Genomic DNA, 14,892 nt, shown 5'->3' on the forward strand with positions numbered 1-14,892 from the left:
GGGGAAGTAGTCAGGATAGGCTAGATTGTGCTGCAGTAAGAAACAATCCCCAAATCTCAGTGACTTACAAAACAAAGGTTTATTTTCTGTTCATGCTACATGTTTGTTGTGGGTCAGTTTCGTTTCTCTTCTTCTTTACTTAGAAGTTGGGGGACCTTGCAGGACCTTGATCTAGCATTACTTTGTTCTTGCACCCTTCACCATTGACTCTCTTTGTGTGTTCAAATGCCTGGGGAGTGCCTGACAGGGCTGACCCTGTGTCTTGGCAGAAGCTCTTTGCACTGAGGTATCAGAGCAACAGAGAGGGCCCTCAGCTCCCCATGCGTGCTGTCAGGTGAATGGCTGACAGCTGGAATTACACTGACTGGAATATTTTTTGGCTTAAGTTTTTGTCAAAATGGAAATGCCTCTGGGAGGAGTCAAATCTCATTTTATGTGGGGTGTGTGCGTGTAAGTGCTCTTTTGAGAAAAGAAAATGCAGTTCTGGGCAAATTATAATTATGCTCTACAAATGGTTGCTGATTTTTTTTTTTTTTTCTGAGAGGTGTCATAGATGGCTAGCTCCTCTTCCATAATGTAGATTCATCACTGGGAAGTAGCTGCCCAAGGTCAACCCTCTACCACCCTCTCTTATATCTAAGTGTGGCTACGTGACTGAGTTCTAGCCAGTGAAATGTGATTGGAAATTGTCAAGCAGAGTACGATGCAGGGGTTTCCAGTGCCAGGGGAGGACTCCAGCTACCCGGAGGGTAGCACAGATCACCACAATGCCAGCCACCAGGACTGGAAGTCCACACATTCTGCCTGCTGCATCTCGGTAGTGGAGTTGCCAGGGAAAACACAATGGAGTCGAGAACTGGATGGGACGATGCTGTACTCACATGGAAAAGAGGCAGAGCAAGATCAACTCCGAGAGCGGGTGTCAGTCTCCCAGGTCAGGAAGTCTCTCCTGGCAGCCCATTGCTGAGCAACTGGCCTACGTACAGCCCTGCAGTGAAAGGAATCCATGTGAGGTCAAATAAATGGGGCTGGAGGACTTCTTAAAGGTGCATGAAAAGGTCTGGGGTTGACTGAAGCCACTTTTTCCATAGGTTCTCAGCAGGTCTGAATGAGCCATGGCTCTAAAACAAATATTCACTGATGCCCTGGGGACAGAGGCAAAAGAGGTATGATAGGAATTGGGCACATAAACTGGCAGTTTCTGCACGGTGAATACCAGAACTATGGGAATTCAAGAGAGAGACATCAATTGTGGACCTGAGAATTAAGTTCTGAAAAGTGAATAGGAGGTAAGCAGATAAAAGAAGGGATGGCTAGGGTGGGTGAATGCACTGAGCTATGGAAAGGGAAGTTTCTCTCAAGCCACCTGCATCTTCTCTGCTGGGCCTGGGGAGGAAGGTACGGTGAGGGAGCGAATCTCTGGACTGAGGTCAGCCAACACCGGAGACTGGAGCCAACCCTTTCTCACAGTACTAACTAGAGGCTGACACTGTATTCAAGTCCTTGCACAGGGGTCCTCACAGACCTCCTTCCCTATGCACCTGTGCCTCCGTAGAGGCTGAGCTGGTGGCCCAGAGGTGAGAAGTCTGATTGATCCAGCTCCCATGGTGTGTGGAACTCAGTGGACAGCCCTCGTTTAGCCCACATGGGACCCTACCTCTTTTCAGGAAGCCTAATTCATTAGGAGCAGTGACCACACCCACAGACTCAGGTGTGGGGTAATGATTGGATAACACTAGGGACCTGAGCCTCAGAATTAGACACATTTGTCCATTTACTCTGAGTCTTTCCCCAGCTTGTAATCAGCCAGACCCCCACTTCTGCTGAGATACCTGCACATTTGGGTCACAGTTATAGCTTCAGTTCTGCCAGTAAGAGTGTCTAGTTCTGACAGCTGGCTGCCTGCCTGTACATCTCAAGTCCAAGTTACACAACAGGCTTTCTTTTTTTTTTTTTTTTTTTTTTTAACTGTCTCCTGGCCTGGATTTTACCCAAGACAGAATCAAACCCATCTCTTTCCCCTGGTCCTCCTTTCCTTGTCTCTCAGTCTGACCCCAGGTGAACCCATGCAAATCACCAGTCTTTTTCCCAGCCTGATCTACCATCAGACAGACTTAGGAAGTATACACCCCAAAGACCCCAGCATTAGCAAATGTCAAGTTTTTTGCTTTGTTGCAGTATTTCTCATGCATTTTCTCTTCTTGCCCACATGAGCATGGTTATTGGATACTTCATTTTCTCAAAGGGCTAAATGACAGAAAATTTGAAAAAGGATCTGATAGTGTATTTTTAGCAAGAACAAAAGCCTTAATGCAAAGGTCTCAGAGTGGAATTTCTGGCTTTTGCACGTTGATGGGGAGAATTTAGGGGGTTTAGTGTTAAGAATTCCCCATTCCTAAAATCATACTTCGTAGTTTGAATGCCAGAAGAAGGTCTAGTATATAGTGAGTGGTTGTGATTTGAAATTCAGCAGAGAAATGGAATGGATATTTAGAGTGGGTAGGACCTGGAGAGAAGTGCTCATTTTTTTTTTTTTTTTAATGGACTAAACTAGAACTTACATGTATATCATTGGAATGAACCAGGCAGGAGGGAAAAGTGATGATGCAGAGGAGGGGGCCATTGCAGGGACAAAGGCCTTGAGTATCAAGGAGCAATGATGTCATGAGTACAAGTGTAGGAGCTAGTCTTTGATGGGAGGAGGAACCATGAAAGAAGGAAGAGAATGAGGGGGCGTGTTCAGGTAGCTTTACATGTTCAGGTGGATCACACGGTGGGAAGATGCAGGTGCCTCTCTCTTAGTGTTTTCAGTCTCTCAATGCCTTTGGGGGGGTATCAAGTGCTGGGTGTGGGACTAGTGACTGGGGAGCATGCCCTGGAGATGCAAAGATAGAGAAAAGATGTGAAATAACTCCAGAGAATGTAAAAGGGAAATTACTAGAAACATTTAGTAGGATCGCTGGGCAGCGTCTAGTGTTTATTTGGGATTTATGCCATTAGATTAAGATGACTTGACATCATGATACATGTAGTTCCCCCCCTGCCCTGGAAACATTCAGCTGTTAGAAGGTTCAGGATGTGTAGATATTTCAGTTTGACAAGGATCGGGGTTTTTCTGGCTGTGTGCAAAAGGGAGAGGGGGCAATGGAGGTAAATATGTTTTCAATGGAAGGTTCCAAGAGGTTACCTGATTCATCTTAGATCACACAGCAAGTTAATGGCAGAAGCCCAGAATGTAAACCCAGGTCTGCCCCTCCCTCACTGTCACCCCCTATCAGGGCCCTGACACTTTAGGCTGGATAAAGAGGGAAGGGAGACAATGAGGGGGTGATATTTATCCAGCCTAAAGTATCTGGTCCAATATTATTATTGTTATTTTGTTATTACTGTGAAAGGAATTCTGCATTGCAAATATTGTGCCAAATAAACCTTGACATGTAGCTTTTAAGTTAACAGGTACCGGTTTGTATTTAAGAAAATCATCCCCATGTATGTTCATGGTCAAAGAGAATGCCTGTACCTTCTCTGGGAACGCTGATCAGAAGACGCGCCCAGAGCTCTGAGAAGCCTTAAGCACACTCTTCATAGACAGACAGGGAGGCACGAAGTCGTAACATGTTTTATGGGAAAAGCCATGAAAACTTCAAGCCTTCTGCAACACCGATTAAGAATAATTTAAATCATTCATCTTGTATTAGAAAATGTCAGTGGCTATTAGCTAATCCATTTCAAATGGATTTTATTTGTATAAAATTGGCATTTTAGAAAGTGAATTTATTGCTCACAATTACCTCTTCCAATGTGAAATTATTGCGATATTAGTAGTAAATGCGCTCTGATTGAATTTATATCATTAATCAAATATTCCTAAATTGAACTCCTAATCAAGTCTTATAAGATTAAATAAAAAGACCCAGAGGATGCTTTTCAAGGCCTCAACCAAGGAGGAGGAACTGGTGACTTAATAGGACATTTGCCATTTGTTTTGACTGCCTAGTCTGAAAGCACCTATGTTTGCGGAATCCCCCATCTCACGAGTCATGGCAGGAGGCAGAATTCCCCCTTCTGCTTGAGAATGTGACGGGGTAGCAAACTGAAAAGGCCAGATACTTTCCCATTCTCCTTTGCGGCCAGTGTGGGATTGTGATCTAGGCTCAGCCAATCAGATACCCCTCCCCAGACTCGAATCGTTGCTAAGGAAGCGCAGAGGAGGCAGTGGAGAAGCCATTGTGGCAGCACAGGTGATGGTGGAAGCAGCTCCAGGTCTAAGGCCAGTGGCCTGGAGAATGCTTGGTGGCATCCAGTGTTCTGCGGTTGGACCAGAGGTGTCACTATAAGTCAGTCATAAGTAGGAGGAAGATACATCCTAGTTTTCTTGGGACAGTCCCAGTTTACGCCTGTTATCTCGTGACAACAGAATTCCCCTTCATTTTCAAAATTGTTCCAGTTTGTAAAGCTAACAATCTGGCCACCTCGGTCATAATCAAAATCCCTTAGATCTTCAACCTTCTCTCAGATCGTTCCCTTTACTTCCTTGCTTTGAAATCGGGCTCTTTCCTGAGAACACTTCTTTATTTTCACCCCTCCCTGATGGTGGCTTTCTTAAGTCCTACACTCCTCATTCTTTTGTGCCTGGAAGGAGAGTAGATGCCTTCTTTGTCATCCTTGCTTCTTATTCTTACTTCCAAATCATTCCTTGCCAGTGTAATAACCTTATTACTTTCTCACCATCTATCACCCTTCTAATGTCTCATTTATTGTCGCTTATTGTCTTTATGGACTTGAATCCATTGGTTCATTATTATCATCATTGCTTTGTGTACACCATCAGCTCTCTTGATCTTTGTCCCTCTTACTTGCCTGGCAAAACCCTCACCCTGATTCTATCCAATAACAAGCTTGAGATCAGGTGAGGTGAAACCACCCAGTCATGCTGTGACAGAGGGTTTTAATTGTCTACCCTAGTAGCACCTCCTCCCTTTTTTCCTTAGTAGAAATGCACCTGGATTCATGGCTGCATGGAAAAATTTCAGCCCATTGAGATGTAAGCAGAGCTGTTTTATAAAATTTTAGGGAAATAGTCCCAAAGAAGGGGTATATATGTGTGAGAACTTCTTTAACTTTTTTTTCCTTCCAGTTGGCTGGAACATGGATGTGAAGGCTGGAACCTGAGCAGCTGTCTTGGGCAATGTGGTCACATGTTAAGGATGTAGAGTTTGGGTCCTAATGATCATGATGCTCATAATGTGATGTAGGCCTAGACCCCCTATCTCTGAACTCCATGTGAGAGAGAAATGAACTTCTATCTTGGTGTGTTAGGCAGAATAATGACTCCTAAAGGTGTCTATTCCCTTATCTCAAAAGCCTATGAATATGTTTCCTTACCTTGGCAAAAGGGGCTTTGCAGATGTGATTAAATTAAGGGTCTTGCTGAGAGGATCTTGGATTATTCAGGTGGGTCCAATCTAATCCCATGAGTCCTTAAAACTGAGAACTTTTCCCAGATGTAATCAGTCAGAGAGAAAGGTTTGAAGATGGAGGCAGCGTCAGAGAGGTGTAATGTTTCAGGCTTTGAAGATGGAGGGGAAGGGCGTGAGAGCAGCTGGAAAGGGCAAGAAAATGGATTCTCCTTTAGAGTCTCCAGAATTGAATGTGACCCATCAACACCTGATTTTAACCCTAACCTCCTTGTGCTCCCACCACCATATATACTAACCAACTCACCTTTTATCCATTTGCTTAATCATCTTTCTCCGTATAATGGACAATGTACTTAGTTCAGACCCTTCACATGTGCACTGTATTCTACGCCCAAACTCCTACTCAGAGATGTTGTTCCTTCAATTATACCCTTTTGCTCTGGCATCATAAGTATTTTCTCTCTATTGGATCACTTCTGCCCTTTTTTGCTATGCTTTCTGCTTTGACATGGAAAGGGAGAAATGAGAGGTGTATGTGTGGTGTGTGTGTGTGTGTGTGTGTGTGTGTGTGTGTGTGTGTGTGTATGTGCGCATGCAGAGGAGAGCTATTGATAAATCTTAGTATTTATTCTCTGAAGCCTTAACTGTAAAATCAATTCATATAAACAGATGTTTACTTATAATCTATAAAATGCATATTTATTTAGTAAGGAGTTATGAGGTTAAGAAGTAATGTGTTTATCACAAGTCCTAGCTTATTTACAGAAGTTCTAAAATAAAATACTTTTACTTCCTATCTCCATAACTACATCTGTCACTGTCAGCCTAAGTAACTAATTTTGGGTTCCAAAATAGTTAAATCTATCTATTGGATAAGAACTCTGTCTTTGAATTCATTAGGGGATATCACACATGACACGCTAAAGGATAAAAGATAGGACATGAGGAGGCGACACGAATGGGTGAGATTTGAGGGTAGGGGAGTCTGGTTCTGCTGCAGTGGCAGAGCTTGTCCTGTCCAGGCCTGGGTGTCACCAATGCTAAGCCATGGGTTGTTTTGGTCGAAATCCTGTGGTTTGGTTAAAATTGTCCTGCAGTTAGGCGGGCATCCAGTTTTGTGCTTGCACCATTTTACACTCCCACCAGCCATGGAAGAGAGTTCCACTTGTTCTACATCCTTGTCAAGACTTGTATTGTCAGTCTTTATAATTTTTAGGCATTCCGGTAGATATGTAGTGATCTCTTACTGTGGTTTTGATTTGCATTTCCCTGATGAGCAATCATATTGAGCACTTTTTTTTGTAGGTTTACTGGCCGTTTGTGTATCTTCTTCTGTGAAGTGCCTGTTAAAATCTTTTGCCTATTTGTATTGGGTTGGGTGTCTCATTATTACTGATTTGTAGCAGTTCTTTATATATTCTGGATGCAAATCCTTTGTTACATATAAGCCAGGAATACTTCTGAATGCAAATAAAGAACTTAACTAGTGGTGACTTAAGCAGTTACAATGTCAATTATCTAATAAAACAAAGAGTCCAGCGCCAGGCAGTCCATGGATTACTAAGCGGATCTGCACTCCTTGGCAGTTTGGCTTTTCACGTTTGTGCTTGTGACCTTATGACTACAAGATGGCTGCCATTGCTTCAGGTGCTAGGCTGCATTCAAAGTCCAGAAGCAGGGAGGCAACATGAAAAGGTCTTTGTATGATTTCTCCTTCTTTCAAGGGAGCTAAACATTATTTCTCAGAAGTGCTCCAAAACTTCCTTTGATTTCTGATTGGCCACACACACCAGCAAAGGAGGGCTGGGACATGAGCTTTAGGCAATGTTCTATATACTAGTTGTGACTAGTGGTATATATAGTCATGACTGCATCAGGCAATCATGATTCATGCCCAGGGGCTGGGCACTTGGCGTGATCACAGGTGCTATTACTTAGAAGAGACGAATGACTGCTGGGTAGGTACCTAACATGGCAACATTAAAACCCTCAAAGCTGTATGTTACTCCCTGATGCAATGAGGGATCCTTTGGAAAGTTTTGAGAAGTCTTGGTAAGCTTGTGGACATCACAGAGGTATCATAAAAAAAGTTAGAAAACCAAATCATTTTACTTCAATGCGTAAAACAGCAACAGCAGCACAAACTTTCCTTGAATGTCTGATCTCAGAGAAACCCTACTGGCTTGAAGAGCTGAATCAGGTTGTTAGTTCTGATCACATATTATTGCTGCAATAGGAAGGCAGGATTCGTACCTACATTGTCCAGGGGAACAAGGCCAGATAAAGTCCCATAGGCGTGTTGAAGGCAAGTGGGGTTAAAGGTCCATGCCTTTGTCTGGGCTCTGAATGTCGATCCTGAGGCAAGGACATTTTAGAAAAGGTATTTGGGAAGTGATCCCAGGAAACAGGAGTGAAGGACTGGGGAAAGGCAATGCAAAAGCACATTAAGTGTTGGTCATTCCTGTGGATTGGTTGGTCCTTGATTGCGCTGGGAGTCTCTGAGGATCTGTACAGACTACAGGGCAGACTTGTTCTCCAAGTGTGGCCCTCGAATGAGCTGCACTGGCATCACCTTGACTGTATTATACATGCAAATTCATGGGCCCCACCCTGATCTCCTGAATCAGAATGTCTGGTCGTGGCGGGGGGGTGGGGGACGACCAGGGTATAGTATTTTAACAAACTCTTCAGGTGATACTTATGCATGTTCACATTTGAGAATCAGTGGTTTGCCCCACACAGAGAGCATTCATTAATCAGCTCACATCCCCCAGTGGCCAAACCACATGGGCTTAACTTCTTCTACTTTAAGGTCGCTCATGCACTAGGGTGTCCCTCACCACCTGTCAGAGGAGCCCATGGTGGAAAGCAAGAGGTCTTCAGTGCAGCTGAGGCAAGGCCCGTCCATGAACACTCCCAGGATGCTGGTTTCCAGCAATGGCTAGGGTAGAAGGAGGGCCAAAAGAATGTGACAAGAGATGTCTGATCCAGGAGAGGAGAACAAGAATAGGCCTGTTTAGATCTGACAGCTCCTTCAATACCCGAACTTCAGGGAGGAAGCCAGGAAATAGCTTTTTAAAGCATTAAGCACTTCATCAAGGGCCTAAAGCTCCCAGAAGGAAATACACTGTATAATTGCATAGGACTTTAGTGTACAGAAAACATTAACAAGACACACGAGAAACAGTAGTATTTAGGCTGTAGTATATCCTTGAGGCAAGTGGAGTGTTTCCATCTGTTGAAAGTGGCCTCAGTGTTGTTTCCCTTCTGCGATCAAATTAAAGAGAATGGATTTTTCAGTGTATTGGGAAAGAGCTTCTAAAAAGAAGATATTCATCAGCTCTCCCTCGGTTTCTTTGGGAATTTAAACCTATGCAGATTTCCATCTCTATTTTCTTTCATATCGTCCTGGGGAAACTTTCACTTCTTTGCCACACATTGCTTCCCATTCAGTTTTTTAAAATTTATTTATTTATGGCTGTGTTGGGTCCTCGTTTCTGTGCGAGGGCTTTCTCTAGTTGTGGCGAGCAGGGGCCACTCTTCATCGCGGTGCGCGGGCCTCTCACTGTCGCGGCCTCTCTTGTTGCAGAGCACAGGCTCCAGACGTGCAGGCTCAGTAGTTGTGGCTCACGGGCCTAGTTGCTCCGCGGCATGTGGGATCTTCCCAGACCAGGGCTCGAACCCGTGTCCCCTGCATTGGCAGGCAGATTCTCAACCACTGCACCACCAGGGAAGCCCCCCATTCAGTATTTTCCTTTCTCCTTTGGCCCTAAAAATGTCACGGATCTGACTTGAATTATTTGAAGAAAGGAGAAAAAATGGCCTGTTGGCACTAGTTAATATGGGTTGCTGGGGCAGGGATGATTAACTTAGGTGTGGAGTAGAGGGATACATCCCACAAATCCTTTGTGTGTGAGTGACATTTAATTCAACACAAGAAATTTCTGATTTTTATTCAGTGATACCATTAAGCTGGGAGGCAATAACATGAGCTGTGAAGACAGAGATAACGTATTGTCAGGCTTTTTCTGCTGTGGGTGGGAGGTGCTTTAAAACTCAGTTTAAAAAGTTACAGCCCCTGCAATTTGGAATTTATGAGTCTATGTGTGTAGAGCTTTCTCTAGGGAGAACTGGTCAACCTCTCGGTCACCGCCCCCCCCCCCCCCCACCTCACCCCCTTTTAGGTCTTCCATTCTAGAGCACATCTCCTAAACACCAGTTGCATCTGGTGATGACACTTAGTGTATCTTCATCGTTGGAGACTGAAAGTGTCCTCTACACAGGTCATGGCATGGGCTTAGTGTCTGAGAAAGCACAGTAGTGCTTTTCTAGCTTCTTTGAAAGAAAAGATGGTAGGATTCCAGGAAGAAACAATTCTCCCTTGGAGTAAAACTCTTAGATTCACCTTCTTAAAATGTACCTTTTCTCATGTTCATACTCAGTTCAAGGCTCTACAATGCATCTCTAATAAAATAGCCCAGGTGCTAGCCTAGGCCTCTGCCCTCCGGATCTAGGCAAAATTAATCCCAAACTTTGTACATTATAGGGCCCCCATGGATGCCCATGGCCTGTGAGCTGACACACAGGATAGAATTATCAAATCAGACTCACGTCAATTGGAGATCTTGCTGAGTATCTGGTTTACTAATTCATTTCCAGGATACAGGCAATCAATAGGCAAGAGAGCTCTGGGACCTCAAGAGTGGCTCCCTAGATCCTTCCTTTCCTGGTTGGAGAAACCCCTCTGGTCCAGAATAGATGAGGTCTCTAAGTGAGATTGACAGGAACCCTCCCACAGAAATATGTCCATTTTATACCCAGAGAGTGGTACATCCCCACGGCCCTTCTCCAGGGGCCAGGCCTCATACCCCTGGGTTCTACTTACTATTGGTGATCCTTAGCTAGGCCATCTTGCTGAAGGCTTTATGGAGATGAAGTCTTTCTCCTAGCTCTTTTTGTCCTGAGTTTCAACTTCCCTTTGGAATACTCTTCCATCATTACTGTTTCCCTTTTCTCCTTGGCCTCTGGAAAGTGGGCAGCATATCTTTAGAGTTGTAGTCAGAACAGAGAGGAATCTCATTCCTCCTGTTTCTTTTATCACAACTGAGGTAAGTCAGTTTTCAAAATGGACCATTCATTTACAAATGAAACAAACAGGGACATACAGAGAATATGTTTCTGAAATTACATTTTCTAGCTCACTTTAAGGCTCACAGCTTTTTTCACCTCCTCAATCCTGCCCTAGGAAACAGAGTTCATTACGGTCTAGCCTCCAAGGCTGTTTTCCTCCACATTCATGACTCCGTAAAATGGTGCACAGGTCTGGTAATGCATCCTGTGCCCCTAACCTCACAATCAAGGAAGCAGAGAGAACCCCCACCACTGTTGTTTTTCTAGGGCTACGTGACCCACTAGGAATTTGTCTCACTAAGGAGCAGTTCCCTTTCCCTATGTACTGTCAAATCTGTTGAGATTAAAGAAGTGACTGGCCTCCACATTTTGATGTTACACTTCTTATACACAAGGACTCCTTTGGAACCTAAAAGTTCCCAACAATTTAGTGCTAAAATTTAAAAAATTACCGAAACTCCCAGAGCTATGGTGGAAGAAAATTTATCTGGGAATCCAAACATTACCATCTCTGAGCAACAAAATTATTCTAAAAGAAGTTAAAAATTTTTTTTTTCTATTTTAAATCAAACTCTTGTCATAATTCAAGATTCATTTTATAGTCTAGTTCCCCCAGGCTGTGATTGATCAGTCTATGATTCCACAGTCGTTCAGTCTGACAGATGTTTTGGCAAGCAGGTACTCTTTTTGAATAATAATTGTGAAAATATAAATTATCCCTCTTATTCCTTAATTCTATACAGAAAGTAAATTACCAAACTGGACTAGATCTCAGCTCTGTTGGGTTCCAAGTTTGGTTTAAACTTTAGTTAAATCAAAAAGAGTGCTACCAAAAGAGACCACCACTTCTCACAGTAGTAATTAACAAATATCCCAGATAATTTTGGGAGGGTTAGTAAATCATAATGATCACATACTCGCCAGTGTGAATTAATATACTTTATCCTTTATTTACAGTGGGTTTGAGGAAGAGGGAGAGGACAGTGACACATAAAGGACTAAGGGGCATTAAATCTGATGGCCACCTTCTTGATAGTGTCTTCACAGGTGATCGTGATGTCTTTAATCTGCTAGTGTATCAGGAATGTACAATTGCACGGACTCCCCAGATATTATTGACATAGCTCTGGTACTTCTTTCTCTCCCTTAGTGGGCTCAGATTGCTTTTTCCCTTGCTAATTCATGACAGTGGGTGATGAAGAAGTGAATTTCTCTCTAGCAACTCAGCCTGGGAATAAGATTTCTAGCAAGGCATTGCTTTTACTTAGATTCCTGCAACTCAAACTATTTTGTAGGTCTAGTGGATTTTGATAGATCATGGTTTTTATGTTGAGCATTTCCTGTGAATATCTGAGGCTGGCTCTGCTCTAGGAGACCCACAGCCTCGCCTCCCAGGGGGATGTGCAAGGAGAGATGCCAGTAGTGAGAGGCTCAGACAAACCAGAACACAGGCTCTAAGCTGCCCAGCCCATGAAGGTATCAGGAGTTCTAAATCCTGTGGGCAAAACCCCATCACTCACTGTACCCAGTTCCCTTTGCGAAAGCCTTAGCCTTCTGGGAATAGGAAGAAAACTCTGTTTTGGAGAACACCTATGGGATAATGTGTTTCCACCCAGACCCTAGATGGCATTGGTGATGCTAGGCTTATTCAGAATTTGCAGTCACGTTCCTGTCCCATTCATTTCCTGATCAACCACGACCAAGACTTATTCCATAAGAAAAGTCAGAGATTCCATAGATTATAGACTGGGGGGGGTGGGGGTGGGTGGGATTGGGACATGTGAGAGGAACAGGACTAAGCTTCCTGTTGGCTGATAGCTATGATGAGTGCTTGGGGCTTAAGAGTGAATTGGAGAGGTGGAGATGATGATGGGAAGGGATATTGGTACTTTTCTGGCCCTGGACCAAGAAGCTTCTCTCTTGTGCTGCCAGAGAGAAAACCACCATAGCCTTGGTTAATACTTAAATTCTACAATAAGTATTATGGAAGCAGAAAAATTACTCGTATGCCATTTTTTGTTTAACTTCTTGGCAGACATCACATTCTATTTTTAAACATCATTTGTACCAATTTTATGAGTCTCCAAAATTTTTTGTTTTCAAACTCAGAGATTAAAAATATTCACTAACAGAAATAATCCATACCTATTTTTTCAGTATCATGTCTTAAGCTATTTTTTTTTTTTCAGACAAAATTTGAACCTCTGAAAGCTTAGTTTCAAGGAAAAAGTAAACACACTAGGGATCAAAAGAAAAAAAAGAAGGAACAAAAAGGGACAGCAACATGATAAATACAAGATCACTAATATGGATCCTGATGCTAGGGTGTATTTAAAATCTAAGTAACTCTTAGGAGATGATACTTATAGAGAAAAAAACCTCTGAACTGTAAGTCTGTTAGTTGTCATCTTCATAATCAGTTGTGTGACCATTTTATCTGAGTCTTTACTGCTTTGTGAAATGATGTAGCTGGACTATGAGATCATAGGAACCCCTTCTCTTCTCACTTACTAGAAATCTGGACAATTCCTTTTACTTTGGATTTAAGATGACATAAATTTTGAAAAGACTTTACATTTAATTTAATTTAAAATTGAGAAATACTTAGTTGTATTTAATCCATTAATTTAATTTCAGTTGAACAAAACCTCTTAGCTAGGGTATGTCTTTTTGATTTCCCATGACCTTTGACCTGAATAGTACAGGATCAGGTATGATGCTTTGCCATGTGAATGGAGGTAGAACAATGGAGTCATTAGCTGCTTAGGGCTTTCTTCAAGCAGTCGGATGGCCCAGGGCTCATTCTCTCATCCAAACCACTATATACCCCAACTGGCTCTTGTGATACTAAGGGTCGGAATAGCCAGACACCTGCCATTCTTTCCCATTCACTGATTTAAGCCATGATGACACTGGAATGGGACCAGAGTGATTCTTTCCAGAGGAGGTGTACCATATTGGAAGATAAATCAGCAGATTAGCTTAGTGACATGTACCCCTCCCAGAGGACAAAACATTGCCCTATATGCTTCCATGTTACCATTTACCAATGACAAAAAGCCAGGTAAGAGCTCTTGATGAGTGTGGTCCTCAGGATCATTTGGAGGAGAGAGAATGTGGGTAGAAGTTAAATCAGGTGCTGGGTCCTAATTGATAGATCAACTTGAAAAACTCCCTTCCCATGCCTGGGCCCAAGGTGCTAGTTTTTTTTTTAATTTTTTGGTCATCAGATTTACTTTTTTTTTAAATTGAGGTATAGTTGATGTACAATATTATGTAAATTTCAGGTATACACCAGAGTGATTCACAATTTTTAAAGGTTTTACTCCATTTATAGTTATTATATTTCCTGTGGTATACAATATATCCTTGTAGCTGATTTATTTTATACATAGTAGTTTGTACCTCTTAATCCCCTACCTCTATCTTGCCCCTCCCCCCTTCCTTCCATTGGTAACCACTAGTTTGTTTTCTATATATGTGAGTCTGTTTCTTTCTTTTTTTATTATTCACTACTTTGTTTTATTTTTTGGATTCCACATCTAAGTGATATCATATAGTATTTGTCTTTATCTGTCTGACTTATTTCACTTAGCATAATACCCTCCAGTTCCATGCATGTTGTTTCAAATGGCAAAATTTATTTTTTTTATGGCTGAGTAATATTCCATATCTTCTTTATCCACTCATCTGTCAGCAGATACTTAGGTTGCTTCCATATCTTGGCAATTGTAAATAATGTTGCTATGAACATTGGGTGCATGTATCTTTTCAAATTAGTGTTTTTATTTTTTTTCAAATATATCCCCAGGAGTGGAATTGCTAGGTCATATGGTAGTTTTATTTTTAGTTTTTTGAGAAACCTCCATACTGTTTTCCACAGTGGCTGCACCGATTTACATTCCCACCAGCAGTATACAAGTGTTCCCTTTTTCCACATCCTCGCCAACATTTGTTATTTGTGTTCTTTTTAATGATAGCCATTCTGACAGGTGTGAGGTGATACTTCATTGTGGTTTTAATTTGCATTTCTCTGATGATTAACAATGTTGAGCATCTTTTCGTGTGCCTGTTGGCCATCTATATGTCTTCTTTGGAAAAATGTCTATTCAAGTCTTCTGCCATTTTTTCACTGGATTGTTTTTTGATATTGAGTTGATGACCTGCTTATATATTTTGGATATTAACCCCTTATTTATCATATGATTTGCAAATATTTTCTCCCATTCAGTTGGTTGTCTTTTCATTTTGTCGATGATTTTCTTTGCTGTGCAAAACCTTTTAAGTTTAATTAGGTCACATTTGTTTATTTTTGCTTTTATTTCCCTTGCTTTAGGAGACA

At 42.3% G+C, this 14,892-nt stretch overlaps 1 pseudogene; it reads left to right on the forward strand.

Annotated features, from left to right (window-relative positions):
* Nucleotides 1–703: 703 nt before the first annotated feature.
* The window catches only part of LOC132347362 (protein NipSnap homolog 3A-like), a 38,274-nt pseudogene continuing 24,085 nt past the window's right edge, over nt 704–14,892 (forward strand).

Source organism: Balaenoptera ricei, chromosome 14 (genome assembly GCF_028023285.1).
Source record: "Balaenoptera ricei isolate mBalRic1 chromosome 14, mBalRic1.hap2, whole genome shotgun sequence".
NCBI lineage: Eukaryota > Metazoa > Chordata > Mammalia > Artiodactyla > Balaenopteridae > Balaenoptera > Balaenoptera ricei.